Consider the following 19,282-nt stretch of genomic DNA (forward strand, 5'->3'; position numbering starts at 1 on the left):
GCAACCCGAAGTCTGAAGTCCCCCCAACTCCTGCGCCCCATTCTACATAGGTAGACCGACAGGTTGGCAGGATCATTTTGTAGAAAATCCCAGATCTATTGGTTCTTTCTAGTCATGCAGGGCTTGTTGTCCCAGCAACAGATCTGCAATCTAAAAACCTACTTAGGAGCAGGTTTAATCATTGTAAAACAAATACTCTCTCAAAGTTTGCTGTGAATGGCGTCGGACCAGGAGGTTCATCCGACTACGGATGTGCCGTTCTTACATTGAAAACGGAACATGGAAAAAAAGAGATGTGTTTGCAATCATGTTCACAGGCACCAGTTGGCAGAATACTTCTGCAAATTTTACTTTCACCTGTTCCCAAGTTACTGTCACATTTATTTACTCTAAATATGTTGCACAAATTACACAATCGATTCACTGTCAGAGCAACAGACGTGCCATCGTTGTGCCAGAAAATGAAGTAATGGCCCAATGCACAATAGCATTCCGGTTCACTATTCCCTCCAGAACAAATTTTGACAGATTTTTGCATTAAAAAAAACAATTATTTATTACAGTTTAAAGGGACAACTGTGTCACAACATGCCTCTTCAAAGGATCACACTATTCTGTCATTAATTAAATCACTGGTACTTCATAACTGGCTATTATTATGAAGATGGCAATGACCAGGCAGCTGTGGTTCAAATGGTAGGGGAGCTGTCCATGAACCACAGGGTCAATGATTTGACTCCCGATTCAACCTGGCTACACGTTGAAGTGTTAGACAAGACACTTCAATGCAAGTTGCTCCTGGTGGGTCAGGCAAGCACCTTGCCTGGCAGCTGTAGTCATCAGTGTGTGAGTAGTCCATTTATATAAGCACACCATTTAAATAGCACAACACCACATGCAGAGAAGAAACACAAAGCTAGTGAAGACAAATGCTGTCCCTCCCATTAGGTTTCTTACTCGAAAAACAAAAGCAAGCAATGCAAGCTCTTCTAACCAAGTCGATGCAAAGAAACTATTAATAACAATGCAACAGACTGACCAAACATCTCCGAAGTGTCCTGTTCCATGAGCTGCCAGAGAGCAAACCTGAAGGTGGAGCAGGAGATCCTCAAACACAGCAGAAAAAAAAAAAAAATAAATACAGCAGACGAAACAGCGAAAGAAAACTGCTAACTGCTAGGCCTCATCAAAACCAGCAGCACTTGATAGCAAGCTGACAAATGAAGGCTGCAAGGCTGAGCGGCCATCAATTTTTCCATCGTGTACTGTGCATAAATTGGCCATGAACCCTGTTTATCACAACAAAGCAAATGAGTAAATACATAATTTTATAGCCACAAAAACTACGTCAGACAATCAGTAAAAATGATTTGTTTGTTGGTTAAAAATAAGATTGTATCTAATAAAAAATGCTTTAGTCCTTAATAATTCAACTGTCCTCTCAATGAAGTTGATGTTTAGTGCAAAACCTGCACATTCCAGCACAAGCTCAAAATGATGTTTGTTATGTCAAACCAATAATCCATAAGCCAAAAATAGTCCATTTAGTATACATTTATTCAATTGCACATTATACATTAATTACAATACTATATTATTAATAAACCATCCAGTCAGGAAATAAAGTAAAATTCTTGACTTTTTGTTTCCTCTTCTTGTGACTAAGGAGCAACATGACGTTCTCTTACCAAGCCATGAACAACTCCCAGTTTACTCCTCTGATGACTGGAATGTGCTAGTACATCAGTATTGTAACGAATGTTTCAAGAAAATGCCAGGTTTCAACCAGTACCATAATAATGAGAAAATAAACTTTAAGACTCCAACATTAAGAGCTCCTGGTTGATAATAGGTTATCACTACTTTTCTGAAATGTCTGTCCAACAGAATCGGATGACACTAAACCACATTTGGTATTTGCATTCTTGAGATCACATGAGGTGAAAGGATGAAAACAAGGTGTTATTGTGGTTGCTGAATAGAGTAATGCTGCAGGTCAAAGCTTGCAGGACCCATTGAACAGTCACACCCACACACACACACACAAACAGCTATCGCCCTGATCTGCTGGTTCAGCTTCATCAAAAGCACCACACTAAGTTCAGCTCATGCAGCTTACCTGCGACTCTCATTCTAATATCCTCTCACTGCACACAGGTAGCAAACAGGACTGAGTCCACAAGCCCCACACAACAACCCTATAGCCAGCAGTCCTCTGAGTGAGAGGGATATGTTTCATGCCTAAGATTAGACGACTTCCTCAGATGACAGCCAAACGATCTGTGTCCTATAAGAGGAAACTGCAATTTAAGGCTGTTTGAGTATAACCGACCCCTCCGTTGGGCCTCCAGGTAAAACGCATGGTGAGCTTATGTGGCTAACAACCTTCAGTCGCTCTTCAGTCCCCGCCGACACGCTGAAGGTGAAGACAGAGTAAACAAAAAGCCAAAAACCAACACAATCTTAATAAAGCCGCTCATCACACTGCAATCTAAAGCTTTAAAAACATATGTTTCCGTTTGAACAAAAGACAAGATAAAGAACTTGTAACTCACCATGGTTAACTCAGATTTACAAACGGCTCAACTTCGCTCGCCGACTCAAACCAGAACAACTTGTTTCGTTACTGCAGCTGTCAAATATGAAACATGCGCCTATTGCCTTCAGTCTGCTGTGACGTAGCAGGAGTTGCACATGCACGTCTACTGACTTACAGTGAGTAAGGTCAAGTTCCGCTTGACAAGGAGGTGTGTCTGTGTGTTCATTACACACCTGGCTAAAAGATTAATTGTGATACCAGCGACCTGACATGCACAACAAACAAAATCAGATGTCAAATGCCACCGGCTGCGTTTACATGAATTATAAGTAATCAGGTTACTAAGAGAAACCAGGGGAACAAGTTTCAATGAATTTCAGTAACCTGGTTATTACAAATCTGTGATTTACATAAAGAAGATTTCCAATGTTACTCTACTTAGGACTTAGTAAATCTGACTCAGAGTTTAACATCACAGTTTGAGTTATGGGCCATATGAAAACCAGGTTTCTTATTTACATGAGAGTTCAGGGATCAGCTTACTCAAAGCTATTACTGGATTGTTAAAATGCATCTAAACATACTGAGTTTGGCCTGTGCAAGTAATCAAAATATTATTATTATTATTTATTTTTTTAAAAGCTTAAAAACTGCAAATCATAAATCACGAGGAAAACGGGTCTAACCATACTTAATCTGTTCCTTCATAGTTATCCTTTGTACTCGATAATATTGTATATTCCAAAATCAAAAAATTAAATAAGTCATCCAGATTCTGCAATACTTCACTTTTCTTTAGGCAAAAAAAAAAAAAAAAAAAGCGCTAAAATAAATAATCTATGGACTATTTTCTACAGTTTTATAGCACAAACTGTTTCTGACAATACAAGTGACAAATTTGAAAGACTAATAAATCATCAGCCTCTCGCTGCTCAATGAGACGTGAAGATGAGAAAGTTTGTTTTGGAAACAGTGGAAAAAGAAATGGAAAGGTGAAGGGAGAGGAAAAAAAAAAAAAAACAACACGAAACGGGATGTGGTGTGACGTTTTCCACCATAAAAAAAAAAAAAAAAAACTACGTTTTTGTAGCTTGTGTGTGAACAGTGAACAGCATTAAAGTTAAAAGGACAGTAAAGATTGCAAACCCACTGTGCTGAATATTCAACAGGCTTGTTTTTCCCCTAATAAAAGCTGAGTCTACAGCTTTAAACGAGGGAAAAATCTGGAACTGGGTAATTTGTTTTATTGAGAAAGTCCGAGAGACCTCTGCAGCATGAAATTAAGAACTGAACGTGTGCACAGCAGTGTCTAGAGCATTTTATTCTAAGGGTTTGATGGTGTGTTTGCACACGGGCAGAACCAGCAGTAGCTACTCGTCTCGTCGGAAATCCATCTGGCCCTCATTAGGAAGAGAAACTGCTGTGCCAACTGTGGAGTAGGCGTAGGTCAGGTGAGGAGAAAAGACGCCTCAATGCTGAGGTTCACTACAGTGTAGCAGCGTTAGACGGCGATGTGACAATGGCTCGAGCTGCCCAATGGTTTGCTTCCCTTTGATGTCCTGCATGAGCCTGCTGAGCTTCCACTCAAAAAAGAAAATCCTGCCTCAAAGCCTTTCAATTATCCCATCAAGGAGGGAGATCTTACAGGAATGAAAAGTCAGCCGAAGGGATTTTGTCTTCTGCTTTGTGTTTAAGGTAAGGAGCGTGGCTCTCCCTCTAAAGAAGTCACAAGAAGATCAGAAGACGAAAAGACAACTTCCAGCTACATCCACGTGGTTATGAGTAAAGACCCACCATCTTTGGGAAGAAGCCTAAATAGAATTATTTAGTAAATGTTATACAGTCAATTCATTAAAAGCAGAACACATTGGGAAAATGTATGAAAATCTGGATCATTTATGAACAATACACAACAAGACCAAGAGTCTGCAGCTATACAAACACTTGTCCAACAAAAGTTGATATTGTGACAGGCCTCATTACAGTTTCTGACAGAACAAAACGAGTTGTATGACCAACACTCCAAAACCCAAAGATATTCAGTGCACTCTCATTTATGACATAAAATCAAATTATTATACTTCAGAAAGTAACAAGACCACATATTACATAGAAAAGCAAGTAACAATTATTTACTTTCCAGAATAGGTCGAGAATTTCCACAATCAACTAATCACTGCAGCGCTAATAAAATTGGTCTTGCAGGTATTCTGTCATAAACCAAAATATCTGAAAATCTAAAAATTCTAATCTCATTAAATCATTAACGCTGGCTATGTTGTCAAACTTGATGAAGTTGAATACCACTCATCAACAACAATGTACACAACGCAAAAGGAAACGTCTTTTATCAACGGTATCTGCCAGAGACACCCATGTTCAAATCTTTCACGCGAAAAAGAGTCATACCTTAACAGATGGGTCCAAAATGCCACCATGTGTCAAAGAAAAGCTCAAAGATCTGTTCTGTTCAGTCAGAGGTGGCAAACAAAGAGTACAGTGTCCTACGTGGGATCAAATGAAGAGAAAGAATAGTTCAGCCCTCAGTCGGTTCTGTTGCTGCATAATATCAACTTATTTCCTACTTCTAAATTTTCTGCTGTTCTTCCTGTGGTGCAGCCGCAGGCCCTGTGCACAAGGATAAACACAGCATTCGGCAAGGACAAGGGGTTTGCACAATTAAGATTGTTACCATATAAATCAAAGAAAATTATACACAAACTCCCCCATCATTATGCTCCCAGCAATCATTCAATTATCTTGCTGACCACTCATTTCTCATTTTATCCCTTTCACAAAATGCCTGCTGTATTAAAGAGGTTTTTTTTTTAGGGTCAGTGTCTGCGCATAAAACATCTGACTTCTGGAAATTGAACCTTCCATTAGACAAATGCAGAGGCATCAAATTACTCTCAATTACTTTTCCACCCCCTCATTACTCAACTCAACTCAACGCATCCTTACAGCAGACTTTACCTTGACATTCATCACTAAACTGTAAATACATTGGTGGAGCTGTCAAAGCCTGTCACATGAGACTTTCAACTGTTTGAAATGAAACATCAAAAGATGTCAAAGTGTGCATAAAACTTCAAAGATTTCTTCGCTTTCCACATAACTCCCATTATAAAAAGGTTGTAGAAATGCTCTTATGCTGTGGCAATCAAATCAAAAGATACACTTAGCCTAAGTATATAAAAAAATAAAATAAAATCTGCTCCAAACATTTACATAAATTCATTATTTTCTTCAAAATTCTACAAACAATACCCCATAATGACAAAGTGAAAGAGGTTTTTTTGAAATTAATTAAAAAAAAAAAAAAAACAACCTGTTATTGAGCTGATTGGACATGATTAGGAAAAGTATACACCTGTCTGTATAAGGTCCCACAGTTAACAGTGCATGTCAGAGCACAAACCAAGACATGTGGTCCAAGGAATCATCTGTAGAACCACTGAGACAGGGTTGTATCGACGCACAAATCTGGGGAAGGGTACAGAAAAAGTTCTGCAGCACTGAAGGTCCCAATGAGCACAGTGGTCTCCATAATCTGAAAATGGAAGACCTTTGGCACTTTTCTACCTATTGCCACTCAAAGCGCTTTACACTGCTTCTTATTTACCCATTCACACTCACATACACCGATGGGGGAGCTGCTATGCAGCTGGCCAACACTCACCGGGAGCAACTAAGTTGGGGTTCAGTGTCTTGCTCAAGGACACTTCGACATGTGACCGGAGGAGCCTGTGAGATTGGTGGACAACCGCTCTACCTTCCTGCGCCACAGTCGCCACCAGGATTCTTCCTAGAGCGACCGGCCAAGCTGAGCGATCGAGAGAAGGGCCTTAGTCAGGGAGGTGACCAAGAACCCGATGGTCAGTCCGAAAGAGGTCCAGCATTTCTCTGTGGAGAGAGGAGAACCTTCCAGAAGAACAACCATCTCTGCAGCAGTCCACCTATCAGGCCTGTATGGCAGAGTGGCCAGACAGTAACCACTCAGCAAAAGGCACGTGACAGCTGAAGGAGTCTCAGACAATGAGAAAGAAAAGTCTCTGGTCTGATGACACAAACATTGAACTCTTTGACCTGAATACTAAGTAATGTCTGGAGGAAACCAGGCACCGCAAGTAAAGCATGGTGGTGGCAGCATCGTGCTGTGGGGATGTTTTTCAGTGGCAGGAACTGGGAGACTAGTCAGGATCGAGGGAAAGATGGATGCAGCAATGTACAGAGACTTCCTTGATGAAAACCTGTTCCAGAGAGCCCTGGACCTCAGACTGGGGCAACAGTTCATCAACAGCCAAGATAACAAATGAGTGGCTAAAGGACAATTCTGTGAATGTCCTTGAGTGGCCCAGCCAGAGCCCAGACTTGACTGAACATCTTTGGAGAGATCTGAAAAAGACTGCAACAGGTTTCCCTATTCTGTCTTTCAAGGTGTGAACTGAAATGAACATTTGAGAGGCTACAGTAAAAACATGTAAAGACAAAAGACATCAATCATCTAACGCTGCTTGACTCCGAGCATCATTGCTTATGACTATCTTGATATTTTTTCCTGCTGTATGACTGCCAGTAGGAGTGTAGTGGGACAGAAATCTGCCATATGTACTTCTGTGCAGGGTTCAACCTATGATTGAATGCAATGATTCACTTTTTTGCCCGCAGGAGACAAGTCAACCAGGTCTCATTTTTTTGGCAGGCTACAACAAAATATTTTTGGCAAGCTTCCAAGTGCCTTTTCCATCTTTTTATGAAGAAGAACAAGTTTATTTTCATATACATATTATAGTTATACATATATTTTAGTGGTTCATTTAGATTTGGGCATAATTAATGTCTATTTTGCTTGCAAAGAACAAAACAGAACCAGTGAACCTAATCAGCACAGATAACAATGTTTTATAACATTTTGCAGCGTTTTATTCTAAATATTTATACAATCAACTGTAAAATGTGTTTTCTTTCCTGCTTTTTACCCTTAAACGTCCTATGGTTGTTTTTCCACTCATTCACTGTTTAAACAGTTAAGAGTAAGAAAGGAAGCATAACTACCCTTTAAATCAGAGACTATAAAAAGTTTATATCATTAATCAGCCAATTCAGTTCACTGCACCATGATGTTTCCCGGAACGGTTATTTAGAACCACTTTGCCAAAACCAGACTTTCAGACAAAAATCCCCTTTGTTGACAACACTGCCCCCCTGAGGAAGTCCAAAGAGCATGTACTTCTGATCACGGCAAACAGTGGGACCCGTAGAAAAGGGGGAAAATACATTGTCAGGAATCCATCTTTTCTCCATTTCCCAAATAGAAAACATTCCCTAAAATACTAAGACTGGAAATGCTATGTAATTAGTTTCAGTATAGCATATCCTCCTCTACATTTTCTTATTTAGCTAACAACCTGTCAGTGAATGTCCAAAAACATGTTCCCAGAGGTCCACAATCACATCTTCAAACCGCTGGTTTGGTCAACTGCTTAGAGATAATCAACTTACTTTAACATGTTAAGAAAAAACTGAAAATTCTCATATTATTTTGTATTAAAAAATGTAACCATAAGAGGAAAAAAATGATGTAAAAAAACCTCTATTCCAGATAAAAACAAAAACTGACATAATAAAAAAATGTTTGACTTTACTACCTTAAAAGTCAAACATCATATTTGATGCAGCCTCTCTTACCAACAGTCCAGTTTGCATTTCTATTAAGTAATCCCCTCTGGGGATTTGGTTTCTTGGCATTTGAAGCTCTGCCCCATTGCCACCATCCACTCCCTGAATCACTTGATTCAGACCTGAATTATTTGAATCTTCTACTTTTCCCACTTAACGGCCGCACAGGTTGCTGCCCTCAGACTTCATCAGTCCTCCCTCCCCCACACATGCCCTCCTCTGTCCGGCCAGCACTTGACTAAGGACGGACTGGAGCCATTTATTTGTTTAGCTCTTGAGTGGAGTCAGTAAGGCGTATGGAAACCATAGAATGAGCAATGTCACCCACCACTCAACCCCTGATCACAGTCCTTTAATTTTAATATAGGAAGAGTCTTTAATAAATGCATTTATAAAAGCTGTATCTGACACACCATATTTTTCCAGGAGAAAAACCAAATACTGGAGGTCTTGGTTAAAGAATATTAATGTTTTAAACATTGCATTTTAACCTGGAAATGCTGTGGTCCTAAGTAAAAAATAGAAGTTGGTACATGTAAATAAATAAAAACATGAACATATCTCCACTTCTAGCTGACAGGAACCTTCAGTTCAGACTATATTGTTGCTAGCACAATGGAGTTTGTAATCATGGTCAACTTGCTTTTCCAGAGCTCCTCCAGATGACATCATCTGAACTCCTAATGCTAAAAAAAAACTCCTCCAATGTCATCTGGAGGAGTTTTTCAGCTAGAAGCAATAAAATATTTAGACATAGGGAAGTCAGAGGGAATTTTAAAAGTATTAATGTACATGTATACCCTAAAATCTGCATCTGGATTCAGGCACTCGCTGGTGAGCCAAAATTATCAGCTTGTTTTGGCTCAACAAGTCCTGTGCACAGAGGCAGCACAGTTATGGAGTGGTTAGCTAGAAGGTCCCTAGTTGGAATCCATCTGCTGGCTGCAGCCTCTGTGGAGTTTGCACAGTCTCCCTCTGCATGCTTGGGTCTTAGTTTTTGGTTTTTTCATGCTTGGTACTTCAATTTCCTCCCAAAGACAGCAAATTATAGTCAACATTCTACAGTCCAGGCAAGTTTTACATTTTTGAAAAGCAACTCAAAAGATTTGCTGTTTCTAAAGCTGTCAGAATTAGATTTTTTTGTTTTTGGGTAAAACAATACAAGATATTTGAGGAGGATAAATTGTCTTGGCAAAATAAATCTACACACACACACACACACACACACACACACACCTTCAGAATTGAATTGAGGAGATGGTAAACAGAAGACAAAAGAAAGTGTAAAGCACTTTAGCGTGGTTGTTGCAGTTTAAGATTCTGATGAAGAAAAATGTTAAACACTCTGTATTACAGCAGTATCACTCCCAACGTTTTCACATTTGTAGTCAGCTCACTTAAAGATGCATTGTGGGAGAAATCCCCTCTCTTAAGTACTCCCTTGTTTGCTTTTGTGCCATGTGAGCTCTTACTCTGCTGACCTTTTGGAGACGGACCAATGAGATCCACTACAGCCCTTCTCCTGGCAGCTACCAGACAATGAAGAACAAGCTAATTAACTGATGACAGCATAAAGCAGGCAAAGAAAGCTCTTTACTGGATTTTACCAGCAAAGCTGAGCCTGAACTCCAACACCCCAAGTACTCTAACATTACAAACACCTTGCAGAGAACCTACTGCCATGAAGCACTAACAGCTGTTTCCTGAATGTCTAGCCATATTCTGTTCTATGGTATCTGAAGGCAGTAGTGAGTGACAGTTACATGTCTGTAACACTGACATCCTGTTGCTCCAATCACCACTATGACTGCGATGTTTTTGGATTTGGGAAAACCTTTCTTTGTTTGGCCCACCCAAACACTTGAACTCCGGGACCAATTATGGTGTTAATGAGTTACAGTCCACACAGAGCTGGATTACTGCCAGGAAAAGGCCGAGTGGTGTACACCAACATACAGAGAGGCTGTTCTGGGACCCATAATGATCAAAAGCTCTATAGATAAAAATGAGAGGGGAAGCTTTATAAATGGGAGAGAAAGAAAGTCGTCAGGCAAGCAAGCAATCACATGTGCAATCAATCATGTGGCTTCTGCCATTAGGACATTGTTGTAATGCATACGGTGAACTGACAACATACAGATATTATTGGAGCGTTTCTATCTAATGAAAGGAAGTGGATCATCCTTTGTTTTTGTGCTTTGGACACCACTGTTTTTGTCCAAAACTCTAAAGACAACTCACACTTTGAGAGTTACTAGTCAAACAACTAACTGTGCAACAAGGGAAATTATGTGGCAAACAGGCAGCAGTTTTGGACAAAGAGCATTTGTGGCAATGTTTTAAGTTTGGGGTGGCATGAACAGGAAGTGGTAGTCTGCATTAACAGAACGCACGGCTCTATAAAGAGGATGAAATGGTTCAAAATGAGAGTGCTCCCACAATCTGCTGGTGACCTAGGGTCTTAATGTGTGCTCTCTGCATGTGCACGCTTGAATTCTTGCCATGAGGCAGCTGAAAATATTTAAGACCTATACAAACTGAATTTAATACTTTTTAAGGTCTTTGATTAGCAAATGTGATTTTGAGACAATTAAGGACTTTTTACAAGGAACCACTTCCACCTTGTGTATGGTTTGAAACTAAGCTCACTAAAACAACATAGGAACACACAATAGGAAAGATAGTTTAAAATGTCTGATCACAAGATTAATTATGTGCACTGTTGTTAATGACACAGTTTGAAATATCACTTTAATCCAATAATTTATGAGCTTCCAAAAAATTACTTTGGTAAGTTTTAAGCTTGTTAGTTTCTTCTTTTTTCTCTCAAAGGGTACAAACAATTTTGTAATTGTCTGCATATGCATGTGCATAATTTCTATAACGACTGCACCTTTACTATTTTTTCTATATTTTAAAAAAAGGGGGAGAAAAGCATCTAATTGTAATGTAACATATTCATGTCCATCTGTTGAGCAACTCACCCTATGTGAGCCCTGTGCTGCCCAGACTTTGTGATCCTCAGCTGGCCTCATTGTTTATCGTGGTGGGGTCAGGATTGTACTACTTAATGTGGTGACATCAGTAGTTAGGCCTGATTAATTGGCTTCAGAGCCATTTGCCATCAGAGACATAGAGCACGTTAATCTGGGGGACTTGCCGTTATCCCTGCTGAGCTGTTGGGAAGCCTTGTGATGATAAAGCAACCAAACTGCAGCAATTAGTATATTTGGCCTTGGGTGATCAAAGGTCATCATAAGGTCACAGACATGGAAAGTTTAGCAAAAAATAAAGCAAGATGTTACATAAGGTGATTGCAGTGCTAAAATCCTCCATTTACCCCTCATTTATTCACCATTCTCTCTCTCTCTGTATCTTCTCTTTGAGATGAACCACTTGTGCTTTTCCAAAGGCAGCACCACAAAGAGACAGACGATGGACTGGAGCTTGAGAACTAAAAAGGAAAGAAGACAAGAAGGGAGGGAGGGAGGGAAGCAGGGACTGAGGACTAATCCCATGAGGGTGGCAACTAAATGATTTGTTCCACTGAGAGAACACATAAAAAAAGCGTGTGTTGAGAAAGAAAAGGAGGGGGATGACAGCAGTGATGAGGCACAAACCACTTTCAAATGAAAACCCTTTTCATCTTCACTCCCTGTAGCCAAACCGGGCACCCTCATTTAAAACGCTCAAATCTCCACACGCCACTTTATTCCCTAATTTGAAAGTCTAATTTTTGGCATGGTGGACGCAACCAGGAAATGTAAGAACAAAAGAAGATAAAGTGGATGGTGCCGGGACCCACCAGGTTTAGCCACAAAATACAAACAGAATAAAAACAAACTGAAGAGTGTGTCATTGTCTGCCTTCGGAGAGAACATTTTAGATTTAAACAAATATTAAAACTGAACTAAACGTACTGCAGCTAATGTGTAGTGTTGGATTTCCATGTTGGCTGTTTCTGTACATTGGTCTCTTGTAAGTCCATTTGTGGCCATTTTCAAATGCACAATAAAATGTAATAATATACAGATTGAAATAAATAAATCAAGATTTGGCATTTCATGCTAATGGAACATTTTCCAGCCCTACATAGATCCAGTATGTACACGAGTGCTTCTTGAATGACAGCTCATGATTCAACTCATTTGTTAACATGAAAATACAGTACAAAACAACATTTTTCCCCACAGTATCTTTAGGCAGAGTTCTGTGCAGATAAGAGCTTGGATTCTTAGCCATCATTGAGCAGAGGAAGCTGAAATAATTGTGGGACTAACAAATGACTTCCACCTTAGACTTTTCATTATGTTGGCCTTAGTTTGCGGTCACGGGGTCACAGGCTACTAAAGCCGAAGCATGCTTTCATAGGTATAATGTAAAACACTGAACCGTGTTGGCAGTGACGGGGTAAGAAGAGGGGTGTCTTCCCAGTGGGCAACGCCCTGGTCAACAATAGCAGTAACATTCCTCTGGAAACACTGTGGCGTTATGGCTGCCCTCTGTTCGCCAGGAGGATCCCAACTTCCACCAAAACAAAAGAGATTAGCTCTCACGGCATTCTGGGAATTTTCAACATCACCTTTGGGAACAGTTCGGGGGAGGGGGTAGAAAAACAATTCCTGCAGGGCTGTCAAAATGATTGAGCATTGTTGGTATCGCAATATCCAAGCACATGTCAACATGGACAAAATATTAAGTACGCTAGATGCCAACACTGAAAGCAATGGATCAGATTCAGAAGAGCTAAACCATGGACACAAATATCTCACTCTTCATTTCAAAGTCCATCAGTCTGATGGTACATATACCATCTTATAATTCTTACATACTTTACAAACACTTCTTAATTGTTAAAAGTAAAGTCTCAAGAAAAAGTTCTGATTGCACATAGAAACAATTGGCCAAAGTTAACAACCCCAAAAAATAACAAATTAAAAAAAAAATTCTACTATGAATGCTAACAGCACTAACCATCTCTAATGAACCAGCAGACTGTGCCCAGCACTGACCATGAACAAATATTGACTTGAGCGGTGACCCGTGCTCTGGTATTATTTCAGTGACGCTGGAGAGCAGGGACAATCAGCATTTGCTGGTGGAGAGGCTTGGTGGCAGATGTCACTGAATATTCTAAACAGACGAGAGGAAGGGAGGGGAGCTGTATCAACAATGAATAAGAGATAAACTGGTTATGTCAAACATCATTAAATTTGTGGCCAAAACCTGGCAAGGGAACATTAGGGTTTTTGCTTAAAACATCCTTTAAATAAGAGTTCACTCCATATAAATATAATCTTTCTAATCTCAAACCAGGCGTCCAGAGACTCCAACACCAACATTTTCCTCATTTTAAAAACAACCATGTGTGACATGACAGTCATTTGTACCACCTGCTAGAGAAGGCTACAAATCATGCTGTTGGTACTGTAATAACATGAAAAGCCAGCTGAGTTATTAAAAGAGCAAATTCCATCTGCAATTTGAATAAACAAAACAGGCTGACTTTCAACGGGCGGTTAAACTTGTTTGATGATATTGTATCTCGCATAACTATCTTGTAAGGCCAGATAGGAGGCAGCCTTTGAATGTGCCATTACAAATAAACATAAGACAAATTCATTATACAACACAAGTTCAGAAATAATGTACAATATTTTATCATATTTTTATGTCAAGGCAGTAGTGTCACTAGCATTATTCTTAAGTTGGAACTCCTTTTCAAAAGAGAATGTAAAGTTGCGTCATGCTGCGCTCCAACAGTGTGAATTTGTGGAGATCCTTTTCCTGATCTTCTAAATCTCAATGAATTCAATGCCTAATACTAGAGCTTGTTAAAACACAAATGTGAGATTATGCTAGTGTACAGCAGATCAACTCTTGATGGTTATACTGGGTTATTTCCTTTTCTTTTGTTTGGGTAAAAAGTGGTTCATGTCGTTCAAATTTGATGGAGATGGGAAGAGATGAAGAGGAAGAAAAGGCACAATGTCTGGAGAAATCAAGTCTTAATAGCAAGCAGTGATATTTGGATATTAAATAAAGAAATAGATCCATGAACAGTTTTCTATTTTCTCGGTGCAGGATCTCCTCATTTGTGGCAAGACAGCACACACATCCCAGACAGTTACGACAGTGTAACAGTAACTTCACATTCTCTATTAGACATAAGCAAATTTTACCACAATTGTGTTTTTTGGGGTATAAGTTACAATTACTTATTAATCAGAGATGTGAGCTGCATCACATGCACCAGGCAGAGGATCCCAACCTGTGCTCCAAACTCCTCACAGTGAAAACATGGGTTAGGTCAGGGAACCTGCAGATGGCGTTGCCATGGTGAGCTGCCCCTCACTTTGTGGAAAGTGAAACCTGAGAGGATGCAAGGCCATTGTCAAGCTGACTTCAACACAGCACAGAGATGAGAACTACAGTCGCAGACACCATGGACACTGGACTAACAGCAATATTTCATACTGTATTTCAAGGCAAAGCGACTTTTAAAAAGTTGCAAAACAGCACATCATTACACATTTACTCATGTGTTTATTATGCACCGATCGGCCGCAACAAACACCAGCTGGTGGTATGAGTATGATGTAGTAGGATATAGTTTCTATAAAATATTATGAACTAATGAATACCAATATATAATTGTGGGATAACAACCTGTCAGCACAAAGCGGTTAAAATCAGCTCCAGGTGATCAACAGTGATCTTTGATCCTTATTTTTAATTAGTTACTGTATATGTTTTGCCATAATTACCATAATCCGTATGTTTAAAAGCCTTTTTTTGCCCCCCTTAGGAGTATTTTTGCTTAAAAGTGAAATGTAGATAATCTGTTTCATACTTGAGTAATAGCTTTGTGATACATTTAGTCGAGAATTTTTTTTAAACCACTTGACAGTTTGTGTTCTTCTACTACTTCTGGACACGGCCCATCACATTTTGCTGCATATGGGGCCGTGCAGCCACAGACTGCTCAGTGGCCATTGCCCTCCATGACATTATTAAGACCACCAGTGTTAATGTTTCCTTCTATAATTAAAAGTGGGATGTTGAAATACAGACTCATTAGAACGCTCCCCATGTGGTGTGCCGACAGCAGATCTTCAATGTAGCAGATAAGATCATTGGTGTCACCAGGGAGTCAATCTCCAGTGTAAACAAAGACCTGCTGACCACAAGAGGAAATAATTTACTGCTACAGTTAAACAGTTTACTGAGAAACGCCCGACCTTCTTAGAGAACATGTTTATGCACTGAAAGCCATGTGGCCACAAAGAGTTATATGAAAGACTTCAAACTGGAAAACCATTTTGCTTCTGATATGGCAACCACTTCTGTGTGTTGTCCTTATATGAGTACATGACTGCAGGAAATCAGATTATTACTTACTGTATCTACACAATATATTTCTCATTTAGAAATGTAACAATGGCAACGCACCTTCCAAGGAGCAACAAGTTGCTACTGGTTGTATGAAAGATCTTTAACTCACCAAGCCTCACATTCAAAATGGCAGCTGGACAGCTCAACAAGCTGTTGTGTATTGTAGTGATGAGATGTTAACATCTTCCCATGAACAACATTATAACAGTTTTGCCTAGATTGTCTGACTGGGGGACACATGACAGCACACACTATTCAAGTGACTGTTTTTTTTAAGGGAAATGTGCAGAACTGCAGCTGTAGACAACAGACACCCCTCTGCTCACTCACAAAACCTTGACAAAAGCCCCAGTTCACTCCATCTCACTAATGTCAACTATATTGATCTGGGTTCACAGGAATCAGATCAATACTAATTAGTATCAGGCTCTGGAGATTTAAAACTTCCCATAAGTTCATATTCCTTGTGGATAAACTTTTACAAGAAACAAGGGTCCAATGTTTAGAACTAGATGCATCTAGATAATACATCTTTCCTGTGTTCACAGATGTTTGCCGTTATCTTCTGCACTGAAATACAAGTTCTGTCTTCAGTAATAACAGTGAGCATACAAACTACACTATGGATAAAACACAGTTGCTGGCATCAGCAGGTTATATAGATTGAAGAGTTTAACTAGAACATTTTAAACATTTCCAGAAAACAATGCATTAGCAACAGCCTTACTAGTTTAAAAAAAAAAAACACATATTTTGCACTCACCCACCCCATCAGGTCTCAGTGGAATAGTGGGACTGCATATCCTTATGCTGCACCCCACGAGCAGCTGCCAGTCTAACCACATAGAAAACATCCCCAAGAGAAATGAGGGATTAACATAGGAACGTCACTCTGTGCTCTCTCACATGGCAGAACAGGAGCCAATCACAAAACGACCACTGTGAAACTAAACACCCATACACATTGTAACCTGACAATACCGGCCAGTCAAGGAGACTGTAATATGAGCAGCTTGGTGGCTAGTGGGACAAGGCACCGGGGTTCTCTCAGCCGTAAACAGTGGCATCCCTGGCAAAGGGGGGGGGAGGGGGCGACAACAGCTTTTATGTGGTGTAGTAGGTAAACCAAATAGGAAGTAATTGGGCTGTTTCCAATAGCTCTTTGAGTAAAAGATTAACAAACTGAAAGTAGGCTTTATATTTCATTAAACTGACACCATCTTATGAGATACACTCTCTGTTGGCTTAAAAGGAGGTTATGAAAATGTTTGCAGCTTTCAATAAGAACACACTCTTAATCTGGTGATAGTTGATTTATTTGGGCGATTTTAAAGAGGGAGTAAAGCTTTAAGACTTCAGCCTTTAAAAAAAAATTATCATGGGGCAAAGTCGTGCTTAATAACCATATCAGCTTAGAAATAACAGCTGAATTCATATACAATTAGAAATTTTAATTTAAAAATGTTCTAGAGTTGGTTTGCTCAATTCTACTTAGTGTACTCAGCTACTTTTAGCTGCTATGCTACATAAGTTAGAAAACTGAATGACACTTCTTTCCTTGTGTTACTATTCTATTTGTTTTGGAACATAATTTCTCGAAATTGTTACTTGCAATTGTTACTTGCCTTGTCACTGTAATTCTTGTTAAAATTAACATAACAAGCAAACTGTTCACTGAATCTGTGTGTGTGCGCGCATGTGTGTGTGTTTACGCCCTGCGAGGGGAGAGAGAGAAAAAAAATAATAATAATAAAAAATACATGTATACATATTACCTGTTCTTACCCGATTTGCTCTTCTGATAAGTTCTGGCTAAACTCAATGTCAGGGTCCAATCTGCCTTTACTGGAATGCTTGAACATAACAGAGAAAGTCTGTGCATGTCTGCATAGCTGAGGGATTATCACAGTATCAACTGAGAACCCTGGGTTCTCTTTGCACCTGCCTTGTCCTGCTTCATGTACAAGGAACAAGATGTTTCACTCCTGCCTTTTTCAGAAGATTGGCATTTCATTCACACGTAGACGGGATAATAACAAGCTGATGCTGAGCTGCTTCTACGAATTAGCATTTCCTCTTGACAAAGGCGACCACAAATGTTTGGCATACAAACGTGCTGTGTTCCTTTACGTTTAAAACGTTTTGCTTAAATTACTACATTCGTGATTTAATACTTCAAGAGTACTTGCCCAAAAACCAACAGCTTACTCCCACCCAGCCTTTTACCATGAGAGAATTTAGTTAAATTAAAGTGAAGATCATCACAGTTTCTCTTGAAGCATGCGTACACCACTGAAAGCTAATGAGAGTGCTGTGAGCGTTCTGCTTCATCTCGCCACTCCCCCCATTGTGGTCAAATATCAAAAACAACAATTTACAGCAAGCCTTGTCAAGCAGTGTGCTTTTCCTTCAGGGAATCGTGTCGGTGTGTAATTAATTTTTGATCAACGGCATTAGTGCTAGAAAACAGAATGAAACATGTAAGAAACAAGAACGTTTTACACTGACCTGCTTTCTTTCCAGGACTGAAATACAAAAACTTAAATCTCACGTCTCCACATTAAGCAAGAAGCTAAAGTCAGGACATATTTGACTTAGTTTATCACAAAGCTAACAAATAAACAAATTGGGTTTGTTTCATCTGTACACATAAAATAATGTGAATGTTTTGCCATTTCTTGGGAAACAACAGCCATGCACAGGCTTGCCACAACCAGGCCCATGTTGAGACTAAAACCCATTTATTTTGGGTGATGACAACTTGTCTTGTGTCAAGTATTTTCCACATGTACGTAGTGACTGTGTTACTGCCATGGACTAGAACTAATGAATCAACTAAAATGTTAGTGACAGATATATTACCTGCTACCTAAACAACACTAAGCATTTATCAGTTGGGTTAGGAAACTGACTTAAGAGAAATTAACATATTCATCTGAGACTAGGGAAAAAGACCCGATCAACTCTATTGTAAACAGCACATGATGACTGAGGGAACATATGAATGAATGAAAGAAAAGGATTAACATACCAGGCAACAAAACATCTTTGTGAAACACACTTCAAGGTTTAGCTGGGGTTAATCCCAGCTACACAAAGAAATGCCTTCGCTCGCTCATGTTCACCATGACAGTTTTCCTTCTAACAGGAACCTCACAAGATGTAGCACGCAAGAGTGAATCATCCAAATCTATGACTACAATCTCAAACCAAAGGATATCCAGGTGACAAGTAGGGGATGTTTCACCTCAAGTGGACAGGTCATTGTATTTAATACAACAATTTGTAACCTTAAGAGTTTTGGATCTGTCTGGCTAAGTTTATTTTTTTGTCAATGTCTTCATGACAATAAGTAATGCACCACGTGAAATTATTATCATTTTTTTAATTCAATGTAAATAAACACCATTTCCAACCACAGCAGATGTTTACTGAGGGAGAACAGCACTACAGGCCTTAGGGGCACAAGAGGTTATCAAGTGTACCATCAGCAGGACAACAGCTTCCTCTAATTAAGCTAGTTTTATACACAAAATAACTAGTTTGAAAGTTGAGTTTTTATAAATATAATTAAAAAAAAACAAACCAAAAAACAGCCTTCAACTTAGTATTTTACGACACTACATTACACTTACAACAGGGTATTTTTTTGGGATAAACCTTAAC

The 19,282-nt window shown here is 39.4% G+C and overlaps 1 protein-coding gene across 3 annotated transcripts in view; it reads right to left on the reverse strand.

Annotated features, from left to right (window-relative positions):
* kank1a (KN motif and ankyrin repeat domains 1a) overlaps positions 1–19,282 on the reverse strand; it is a 44,984-nt gene that overhangs the window by 22,113 nt on the left and 3,589 nt on the right. The window contains exon 1 of one of the 3 annotated variants that reach the window (XM_067521372.1): positions 16,380–16,494. The exons of 1 other annotated variant lie outside the window; for it this stretch is intronic. The gene's annotated coding sequence lies outside the window, so the exon portion shown is untranslated. Of the gene's footprint in view, positions 1–2,555; positions 2,673–16,379; positions 16,495–19,282 lie in introns of those variants that run through there. One more of the 3 variants, XM_067521371.1, reaches the window with a different exon arrangement.

The sequence above is a fragment of the Channa argus genome, chromosome 11 (assembly GCF_033026475.1).
Source record: "Channa argus isolate prfri chromosome 11, Channa argus male v1.0, whole genome shotgun sequence".
Classification (NCBI taxonomy): domain Eukaryota; kingdom Metazoa; phylum Chordata; class Actinopteri; order Anabantiformes; family Channidae; genus Channa; species Channa argus.